Below are 11,950 nucleotides of genomic sequence, written 5' to 3'. Positions count from 1 at the left end.
CTCAGAATGTAGGTCCATGACACACTGTAACGTGTACAGTGAAAGCAGCAATTGTACATACTTGCTGTATTACAATGGCCACATGCAATGTGGTTACAGTCTTTCCCTCCTTACACAGACACCTGATCCTGTAGAACACCTAATCTCAGATGGACATTGTTATGGATAGCCCCAGCTTCCTATTGTTTCATGATGTTTCATGATACCAATGTTCCGGCATTGGTATCTCTCAATGTATCTTATTTCTTCAGTTTACAAAGTTAATTATTACACTCCTTCCAGCCTCGCACTCTGCCTTGTCCACAATTCTCAAGAATCTGCAATTAGAAGTTCTTTCTTAATGTTCTGAGCAACTTTAAAATAGTAACTGTTTTTGACAAATGAACCCTGTGAGTTGCCCTGATAGCTGCTGTGACATTTAACTGGGCTGTATCCTGCAGCTGGTGTTTATTCATTCACTGGGACAATTATTCTTTCGTTAATGAAGGTCAGGGTTGGTCGTTTTCTGTATCTGGCATGTTCTTATTACTGTCTGGAATATTACTGTCTGGACTGGCATACTGATGGAGTTGGAGTGGGATTTTACAAAATATTATTTTCTTTCATCAAGATTGGAACAGACTGTTAGTTTATCTCTCCTCCGCCATCTTGTGTTTTAATTCTAGGGCAGGTTGCGTCTTTTTGTTTGTCAGACATTTTGTATGAGCCAACATAGGCCATTCTATTCCAGATGGGGCGGGGCACCCCTACAACAGCGAATCAACCAGGATTTCAGTATTAAAATACAAATCTGCATTCGCTACCATTAGGGAACAATACCGTGCAATATGCCTACGTCACTGAGACTTAATTCCACACTTAAAGCCAAATATACTGGATTTCAACAATGATTAAATATTAGATATAAGGAAAAATTTGTCTCAAAACAGGTCACTGCGAACTTAAAATAATTAGAAACTTCATATTGCTATCTGTAACATGTAGAAATGAACATTAATTATTGGAGTCTAAAACAATTAGATGTATCTTCATTTGTCATGCCGAATATTAATCCAATGATTTCTGTGAACATTCAAATGAGAAGGCATCAGATAGTTCCTGTGAGTGTTGGATGAGGAATCATTGCTTAGTTCATGGATGTGTTGACCTGGAAAAAAAGATCCATTTTCCTTTGTAAAATTGGTATGAAGAAGTAATGGCTCAAATTGAAATGTGAAACTCATGATACTTGTTATTAAACTTAAACAGAATTATTGTGTGATGTTGGTCTAACAATGAATTGGTAATTTATTTTAGAACGCTGACACATTAAATGATTCAATATTTCCAAACGAGTTTGCTCTGATATCGATGACACAGTAATTAGTATCAGTGAGCTGAGAACTAGAATGCTGGCATGATGGTTTGGAAAATACATTCAATATGCAGTGATTATTGATCAGAAAAGTTTTGTCATTCAACATTCTCAGATACTCCTGCAATCTGTACTTGCTGTCTCAGCTTTTCGTCTGTAGAAATACAATATATAATCCATTCAATTTTCCATGTCACCAATATTCAGACATTTGTGTCAGCATTACAAAGAAAATAAATCGATAAGGAACATGGTTATTATAGCGAAATACAGTCAACAGCATTTATAGAGGAAATGTTTCAATCTTGTCTCTGAGTAAACACGTGAAAAGGTTTAATGGGGATCTGTTCACAATGTACTTAGCCACAATTACATTTTCTTAACATGATGACTGGAGGGAACTTATCAGAAAACTCGCCTATATTTAGGAATTCCTTCATCTCAATACATGTTACTATCAGCATCCTCAGTCACAAATAATGAAGTATGATTATTGGCATGGGAACATGTTGTGTGTAAATTATAAGAAGGTATCTATTGCATATCTTTGGGATGATGTGATAGCGTGATGTCTGATGTGTTTACTTATCCTGAGAACAATATGAAACTGACAAAAGGTTTTTCACTGAACAATTATCAGGTGGCCTTGAAGACCATCTTATGGCTTTATCTGCAGTGATTACTTTGAGTTCAAGACCTTTGATATATTTTCCATGATTTGGAAAATGATTAGATTACTTACAGTGTGGAAACAGGCCCTTTGGCCCAACATGTCCACACGGACCTACTGAAGCCCAACCCACCCAGACCCATTCCCTTACATTTACTCCTTCACCTAACACTACGGGCAATTTAACATGGCCAATTCACCTAACCTGCACATTTTTGGACTGTAGGAGGAAACTGGAGCACACCCACGCAGACACGGGGAGAATGTGCAAACTCCACACAGACAGTCACCTGAGGTGGGCACTGAACCCAGGTCTCTGGTACTGTGAGGCAGCAGTGCTAACCACTGTGCCACCGTGCCACCTAATGATTAATAACTTTATGACAAATATCTACATGTGGTTATTAGCTGGATTCAAAGCATTCAATGTGTTGGTGCCAAAACCCTTCATTGTTGACATTTTCAAGAGAGATATATAATGCTCAGCCATTGGCTGGAAGTCAAGGTGTAAGAAAATTTGGGTCATCCTGGAACTGATTGATTCTCGCTGCTGTTTGACTTAGTTTGATTAATTTTGTGTTTGTCCCGATTTATCTGGCTGTAGGTGAATTTAGAATGTATAATGTCTGTCCAAGGGTCACTTCACATCACTGGAGAGTGAAAATATAGTTCACATACCGTGATAACAATGAATTGATAATTAAATTTTGTGTTTTAACAGATAAAATGATTTATGTTTTCCAGTATTTGTTAGATATTGATTAGATATTTATTAAAATAGATAAACTGAGAATTGTAGTCCTGTTGCAGGATTGTTGAATTGTTAAAAGGTACATATGTAGAGTGTTTTTGGAATGATTTGGTGGGGCCAGTGTTGGATTGGGCTGTACAAAGTTAAAAAAATCAAGCACCACCAGGTTATGAACCAACAGGTTTATTTTGAAGAACTAGCTTTCGGAGCGCTGCTCCTTCATCAGTTGGTTGAAGGAGCAGCACTCCGAAAGCTAGCGCTTCCAAATAAACCTGTTGGACTATAACCTGGTTTTGTGTGATTATTTAACTTTGTTTTTTGGAAGGAATTGTTTTTTTCATTCAAATATACAGGCTGTTCAAGAATTCTATCTTGCCTTCCATGGCTTTCTTTTGGAGATCACACATTTATAGATTAGATTAGATTAGATTACTTACAGTGTGGAAACGGGCCCTTTGGCTCAACAAGTCCACACTGACCCTCCGAAGAGCAACCCACCCAGACTCATTTCCCTACATTTACCCCTTCAATATGGTCAATTCACCTAACCTGTACATTTTTTGGACTGCGGGAGGAAACCGGAGCACCCGGAAGAAACCCACACAGACACGGAGGGGGATGTGCAAATTTCACACAGACAGTTGCCTGAGGTGGAAATTGAACCAGGGTCCCTGGCGCTGTGAGGCAGCAGTGCCACCATGCCGTCCACAATTCATATAATCTTCACTGTAATCAGTATTTCAAATTTGCATCAGATTTAAGATGCAAATGAGGACCAGTAAACGAGTCCTTCCATGAATGGAAAACACAGTAAATTGAATTTACAGAAGCAAATTCAAGATTGGTCCAAATAAGCAAATAAATACTTTGAATGGAAATGATCCGAAAATGTTTACATCTACATTTGGACTAAGTCAAATGATTCTTTTTTTTGAAATGATTAGACTGAAAACCTGTTTGAAAACATGTACAAACCAGGACTATTGACAAGTCTTGCTGTTAGCGCTCTTGGCCAATCGTAATAAAGAATAAATACTACTTTGAGTAACAAGTATCATGTGTAATTGCTGGGCTGAAAAGTAAGAGGATAGCTCTTGTATTTATTGGCAAGAATTATAACCAAATGTTTACTGTGGTTACTGCACTCAGTAACAATAAGATCAAGATCAATGGCTGTTGGAATCCTTGGCCACTCGTAATGAAGAATAAACACTGCTGTACGCAATACGTATCTTGGATAATTACAGAACAGAAATTTCAGAACACACTCATTGTATTTACTGGAGGGAATGATAATCAGATGCTTACTGTGGTGATTGATCTCAGGAACAATAAGACAGTTACTCAGATTATTCCACTGAACAGTAATTAAATGATCATGAGACCATTGTCTGGCTTTATGAATAGTGTTTTGTGTGAGCATTGATTTCAATAACATTGTCATAGTATCCAAGTCTACAGGTTAGGTGAGTTGGCCATGCCAAATTGCCCATAGTGTTCACGGATATGTAGGTTAGGTGCATTAGTCAGGAGAAATGTCGAGTAATAGAGTAAGGGAATGTGTCTGTCTGGGTGGGTTACTCTTCAGTGGGTCAGTGTGGACTTGTTGAGCCAAGTATCCTGTTTCAACACTGTATGGTTTCTATGACTCTATGATTCTTTGATTTAGGAATAGATTGATAAGCGAGTGCTAAAGATACTATTCAAAGTCAACAAAATCTTTATGTTGAGTAGAATTGCTTAGCAAAATGCATTGAAGCCATCATACACAAAGTGAGATAAGTGGAAGTTGTAAGGTATTTTGATTAAATAAAATGAATGTCATTAGTTAGATATTTTAAATTTGAAAAACTACAGTGTCCTCAAATCTAAAATTTAGAGACAATGTAATGTGATACATACATTTATTAATGACTGAAGATAATAAATTGCCGAATCTGTGATTATTGGAATGAACAACAGACAGAGCAAATCCAAAATTGGATTGAAAAGCAATTCAAACTCTGCTTAGATATTTTCTAATCACCATTCTAAGCTGTTTTGGTGCATCTCTGTTGAAGATGGGAACTCAACGCACACTTCCTGGTCTCGTGGGAGACACTCTACTGGAGTTCCACAGGTTCCTTTCATTATGTTCCCACCAAGGAAGGGTGGGATTATAATTAATTGTGATTACGCAAATGAAAACTAACCAGTGTCCACTCCTATAATTGGGCTGGGAATTAATTCGACTGTTTCTATGCAATGGACTGAGAATGAAATGGTAATTCACAATAATGATGGTACTAAGTATATAGGCTCTTATGTAAAAATTACTATCGTGACAATTGAAGGACAAATAAATAGACATATCAGGCGCTTATTGTAAATTCATGAAAAATACAACTGCTGAATATGTTTAAAGCAATTTTTCTGATAATGAAAAGATAATTAGAATGCTTAGCACCAGGTGGAATCACCAAAACAAAAATTATTCACTGTGACTATTCAGCTGCAGGCAGCTCCCCTTCCTTACACAAATGTACAACTTCCAACAATTCAAAATGTACTCTGATTGATAAAGGGAAGAACAAACACATGTACGTTTTTTTCTCGTGTTTACAAAAAAAAGTCACAAATTTGAATATTTTTAGCTTTAAAATATTTAACCCTTGCTGAGATCAGAAATACAATAAGCCTTCACGTTGAAGAAAAATGTAATCAAATCAAATCAAAATATACATCAATATTCACAATAATTGGGAGAGTGAACACTGCAATATCTTTCCATCAGTTGATGTACTGAGCCATAATTCCACTTTTATATCCCTTACTGGATTGATCAGTTATTAGATATTAGCAATAACTAAATTATTAATATGCTGTCAGTGAACTGAATATTAAAGAGAAATCTCACATTGCTGTTTGAATATACAATGTTCTAAAATAAACAGTAATTATTGGTGAAATGTCATTCGATATCTCTGAATCGATGAGGCTATGGTTACTTTGATTGTTGAAGTGAGTGGCATTCAGATATTTCCAATGAGCATGGGATGGAAAATCGCTCTTTTTGGTATAGACGTAAAAAAAAAGTTTTATTGGAGTATTGTCAATAAGAAATATAGGATTAAATTATGATGTGCATCTCACCTTACCGAATATTTTCAAGTTTTCTCAAAGGTTTCTAGTCCAATCATCAGTTTAAAAGGAGTCATTTTGGTTCAGCAGATCAGTAACTGCAAACATTTTCAACACATCTCCATCAAATCTGATAATTCAGAAAAAAATACCAAAGCAATACCAAATGATAAAATATATCTTTAGATTAGAGTCAAGTTCATTCTCTACTTATTTTATTCCTATTTTTGATACCAGTGACTAAATATTGATTAGATTAAATGTCATATGTGTTAGACATGAGTTTTCTCTCAAAGATCTGTGCAACACAGGAATGGGCCCTTTGGCCCATAATGTTGTGCGGAACATCATGCAAAATAAACTCACCCCTTCGGTCTACCCTTGGTCCATATCCTTCCAAATTATCTAAATTAACATTTAAAAAGCCCTAATGTATCTGCCTCTACCACCAACCCTGGAAGTTCATTCCAGACACCTATCACTCCCTTTGTAAAAAACAAATTGCCCCTCACATGCCCCTTGAACTGTCGTCCCTAACCTTAAACGCATCTCACATACTTTTGGCGTTTCAACTCTGGGAAAACCATTTTGACTGTCAACCCTATTTACGTATCTCCTGATTGAATAGACTTGCATCAATTCTTCCTCCATCCTCCGCTACTCCACAAAAAAGCAACCTGAGTTTTTCTCACGTCTCCAAATCCAGGCAGCATCCTGGTAAATGCCCTCTGTACCCTCTCCAAAGCCACCATACCCGTCCTATAATGTGGCGAATAGGAGTGAATACAATACTTTAAGTATGCCTTAACCAAAGTCTTATAAAGTTGCAACATGACATCCTGACTCTTGTAATCAGTTCCCTGACCAATAAAGGCAAGCATGCCATTTGCCTTCCTGACCACCCTATCTACTTGCATGGTCACTTTCAGGGAGCCATGGTCTTGAACGCCAAGATCCCTTTGAACAACAAAGCTGTTCAGGGTCCTGCCATTACCTACTTTTCCTTAATATTTGAGCTCCCAAAGTGAAACACCTCACAGTTGTATGGATTAAACTTTGCCTTTAATTTCTCTGCCCATATCTGCAATTTATCTTTTTCCTGCTTCATTCTTTGACAACCCTCTACATTATCCACAGCTGCACTGAACTTTGTATCATCTGCAAATTTATTAACTCACCAAATTAGATTTTAATCCATGTCACTTATATATATTTGTCCCGCAAACAGAAGGGTTCCAGTGCAGATCCCTGTGGGAAAAAGACAGAAAATAAGGAAAATGCAGAATTCTTGAATAAATGAGGTTTCTTTCAATGACAAAACTATTCTGATGAATAATCTCTGAAGGTGTGATTTTTGTTTTGAAATTAACCCAATATTTTAATTCTCAGTTTACTGATCTTATTGAATATCTAGTACAAACTGCTGTGAAAATATTGAATCGTTTTAAGTGTTTAGTTCCAACATTAATTATTCTTTAATTGTAATTTCAATTATCACACCATCATGAGAGTTGAATCTATTATTTCTTAGTGCCAGTATCATGATGAAATATTTACACTCGTTTCAGGTCAACACACCTGCAATCAAGCAAAGTTTTCTCACCCAACACTCATAGTAACTATCACATTCTCTTTCATTTGAATTCTCATTTTAATTAAATGATCATTAATCAGTCTTATCAATTAAGAGATGACTAACTAGTTTTCACATCAATATTTCAGTTCTTTCCAACATATTGTACAATTACATTGCAGTAAGGTTTTCTCATCATTCTTAAATTTGTTATCAGCTATTTTTGTGTCTGATTTCCAGTATCCACAGTTTTTTGCGTCCTTGTATTAATTGTATTTCATTTCAATGCTAACATTTCTATATTTCTAATTATTACAATAAGAGCTAAGTATTTTTCATGTTAAACATTGTATTAATTTCACGTGTTTCTTGTGTATACAAACCAGAATTAACAAATGTTTGCTCTATTCTTTTACAATAAATCTTGAATTCTTAGAAATCACAATTTTGTGAAAATGAGGGAAATTATCTTTCGATTAATAGTCACATTGAATGACTAATGCTTTACTTCCAAGTCATGAGCATTACAAAGCAGTTTAATTTTGAGTACATAAATGACTGCTTCAAACATATTTAATTACTTGATTATCATGAGATTTATATCTGTTTAAGATCATTGTCGCTTCGTTCCAACATTTTTATGAATTACTAATTCCTTTTATCAGTCCATTACACACTGGAATTGTCGAATACAACCCGGTCTGATTATCACAATAAATATTCGAGCAGTTTTCCCTGTGAGTAACCATCGTGAGTGCTTGGCTCTCTCTCTCTTATTCCTGATGAAGGGCTTATGCTCGAAACGTCGAATTCTCTATTCCTGAGATGCTGCCTGGCCTGCTGTGCTTTGACCAGCAACACATTTGCAGCTATGATTATAGTCCTGCCCTTCTTGCATAGGAACATTATGTAGGGCTCTGGTCATGTCTGTACTGAAAGACCAGGAGGTATGGATTCAATTCTAAACTTCAACAGAGATGTGTCAAAGCACATCAGAGTTGATTAGAAAATATCTAAGTGTCTACTGAATTATTTTTCAATCCAACATTTTCTCAACTTGTATCCGTTGTTCATTGTAATGTTCACAATATCTTGAATTTATTTGCTTCCGTTCACTGACTAAACTATGAATGTTATTATGCTGCTTCTAAGTACCTCTCAACTTTTAATAACTTTGCAGTCATAAAGATTCTACAGTGTAAATTACATTTAAGGTAAGGGGAAACGATTTAAAAGGGATCTGAGGGGCAACTTTTTTCACAAAGTGTGTTTGGCTCACACGGAATGAGATGTGAGAGGAAAGGCGTTGGCTGGTACAATTATAACATCTAAAAGACTTTTGGACAGTTACATGGATAGAAAACGTCCAGAAGAATATGGAACAAACACAGGAAAATGGGGCTAGTTTAGTTTAGGGAACCTGGCCGGGCTGCCTGAATGGCCTGTTTCCGTGCTGTACCAAGCTAGCATTGTACAATTCAAACTTGACTGCGATGGGTAAAGGACTGAACAAACGGGTGTTGATTCGATTTTGCGTCTATAAAAAGTGACATGAATTTTAAATAATTTTGTCACAAGAAATAGTTCACTCTTATTGTGATCAGAAATACAATGAATGTGAGCATTGAAGTCAAATATAATTAAAACAATTCAACTGTGTTTATATGGTTAAAATAAAAATTGATATTCACAATCATTGTGAGTTTGTACACTGCCATATCTTCACATTACTTCATGTACTGAGCCATTATTGCATTTACTGAGCATAAATATACCCCCGACTGAACGGAAAAATAATTAGATGTTAGCAACACTTAGATTTCCAAAATCTATCAGTGCACCGTGAAGAAGGAGAAATTGATGTAATTTTATCCTGATCGATGATCCAACATTTGTGTCTGAATCAGGAAGACAGTAAGGAGATAACCAAAGTGAATATCAGAGTGACCACAAGATACAGTCCATGACATTTGATAGAAAAAGGAATTTGCATAATTCCATGGTTATTGAACGTTAATAATTAATTCCCTCCGCAGCTACTGAAACAGTCCAAGTCCAAGTACAACAAGATCTGGACAATATCCAGGTTTGGGCTGACAAGGGGCAAGTAACATACATCCCACACAAATGCAGGCAATGATCATCACATATAAGAAATAATCTAACCACCATCCCTTGACATTCGCTGGTATTGCCATCATTGAACACCCACGATCAACATCCTGGGAATAATCATTGATCAGAAACTGAATTGGTGTCAGCACATAAACACGGTGGCTACAAGAGTAATATGTTGGAAAGAACTGAAATATTGATGTGAAAACTAGCTAGATGGAAAGACAACTATCTTCAAGTTCCCCGATAAGGTACTCATCACCCTGAATTGGAAATATATAGCTGTTCCTTCACTGTCGCTGCGTCAAAATCCTGGAAATCCCCACCCCAAGGTATTACATAGAACATAGAAAAATACAGCACAGTACAGGCCCTTCGGCCCTTGATGTTGCGCCTACCAAAGCCTACCTAACCTACACTCGCCCAATAACCTCCATATGCTTATCCAATGCCCGCTTAAATGACCATAAAGAGGGAGAGTCCACCACTGCTACTGGCAGGGCATTCCATGAACTCACAACCCACTGAGTAAAGAATCTACCCCTAACATCTGTCCTATACCTACCACCCCTTAATTTAAAGCTGAGTCCCCTAGTAACAGCTGACTCCATTAGCGGAAAAAGGTTCTCACTGTCAACCCTATCTAAACCCCTAATCATCTTGTACACCTCTATCAAATCTCCCCAAACCTTCTTTTCTCCAATGAGAACAGACCCAAGTGCCTCAGCCTTTCCTCACAGTTTTGTGCTGTATACCCACAGCAGGTAGAATGCAGCGGCTCAAGAAGACAGCTCACCACCAATGTCTCAAGGGCAACTAGGGACGGGCAATAAATGCTGGGCCCAGCCAGTAACACCCACATCACATCAAATAAATATTATTATAATGTCTGCAAGATCAAAACAGCTCCACACTGTCCTAGCTGCAATCTCTGCCCCTTATTGAAAAAGATAAAAGAATCTGACATTGCTCAACTTTCTCATCAAAACCAAGTACAGTATTCACCCCAGCCCTCTCTTATATGAACCAGCAGCATTTCCACCACCAACCGTAGATCCTCTTAAAATATTTTGTCAGTAACTTTTAATTAACTGGTTACTACAATTACAATGCAATCTGTACAAACAGACCAAATACCTTTTATGCAACAACAAATTTTCTAACGACTTTTCTCGATCTCTGTCATTCTTTTTAGTTCGATGAGGTAGGGAGGGATGGAAACACGACAGTGATGTAAGATATATGTAATACAGCGAGACAGGGAAGCTAGTATGGCTCATGTTGACTCTTAGACCCCACACAGTGAAGCAACACATTCACTGCATAATAAACATAACATAACATTTCAACCCCACTCACACCCGGCGTGACAGAAATAAAATGTGGATCGGTTGGACAGGATAGGTTTGTTACAGTTAGAGTTTGGGAGAGTGAGGGGTGACATGACTGAAGTATCTAACATCCTGAATGGTTTGATAAGGTGGATGTGGAAAGGATGTTTCCACTTGTGGGTCATTCCTGAACTAGAGGGAACTGCTTTAAAATTGGGTTCACCCTTTCAGGACAGCGATGATGATATTTGTTTCCCATCAGAGGGCTGTGCAAATTTGGAACTCTCTGCCCCAGAAGGTGGGCTCACTGAGTATTTTAAGACACAAATTGATAGATTCTTGTTAAGGGACGTTGGCGGAAGATGGAATACAAATCACTAACAGATCAGGCCTGGTCTTATTGAATGGTTGGGCTCGAGGGGCCGAATGGTCACCTTCTGCTTCTCTCTCACATGATCCCCGGACTGAGAGCTTTGTTTCAAATTCATTCACTGGGATGTAAGTGCCACTGGCTGTGGGCAACATTATTCCCCAGAGAGCAGGTAAGGGCCAACCACATTGCTGTGGGTCAGGAGTCACATGTAGGCCAGACCAGGTCAGGATGGCAGCTTCCTTCCCTAAAGGACACCAGTGATCCAGATGGGTTTTTCCTGACAATCGAGAATAATTTCATCAATAGACTCATAATTCTAGATGATTATTAAATTCAAGTTCCACATCTGTCGTGGTGGGATTCGAATGAGGGACCCCAGAATATTCACTGGGTCTCTGCATTAACAGTTCAGCAATGATACCACAGGACTGTTCCCGAGCTACAAAGGGTGGGAACCAAAACCTTGATCAAACAGGGAGAATTAAGGAGCGTTGAAGGGAATGGGGGAAGAGAATGACCAAGTTTAGGTTCAAGGCAACTGAAACTAAAGCCCCCAACAGGGAGGAGAACAAAGTAAGAAACCCTCACACAGCTGGAATTGGATAAGTGCAGATACCCCAGGGAGGTGTGGAATTACACAGGGAGGACAGGGTGAAGGCACGG

At 37.7% G+C, this 11,950-nt stretch overlaps 1 long non-coding RNA gene across 1 annotated transcript in view; it reads right to left on the bottom strand.

Annotated features, from left to right (window-relative positions):
* Positions 1-354: 354 nt before the first annotated feature.
* LOC132813753 (uncharacterized) overlaps positions 355-11,950 on the bottom strand; it is a 33,839-nt gene continuing 22,243 nt past the window's right edge. The window contains exons 2-4 of the long non-coding RNA XR_009644161.1: positions 7,074-7,143; positions 5,908-6,025; positions 355-1,147 (exon numbers count right to left, since the gene is read on the bottom strand). This is a non-coding gene — a long non-coding RNA (uncharacterized LOC132813753). The remainder of the gene's footprint in view (positions 1,148-5,907; positions 6,026-7,073; positions 7,144-11,950) is intronic.

This window comes from Hemiscyllium ocellatum, unplaced genomic scaffold, assembly GCF_020745735.1.
Source record: "Hemiscyllium ocellatum isolate sHemOce1 unplaced genomic scaffold, sHemOce1.pat.X.cur. scaffold_460_pat_ctg1, whole genome shotgun sequence".
NCBI lineage: Eukaryota > Metazoa > Chordata > Chondrichthyes > Orectolobiformes > Hemiscylliidae > Hemiscyllium > Hemiscyllium ocellatum.
This window is presented reverse-complemented; position numbering and strand designations above follow the sequence as displayed.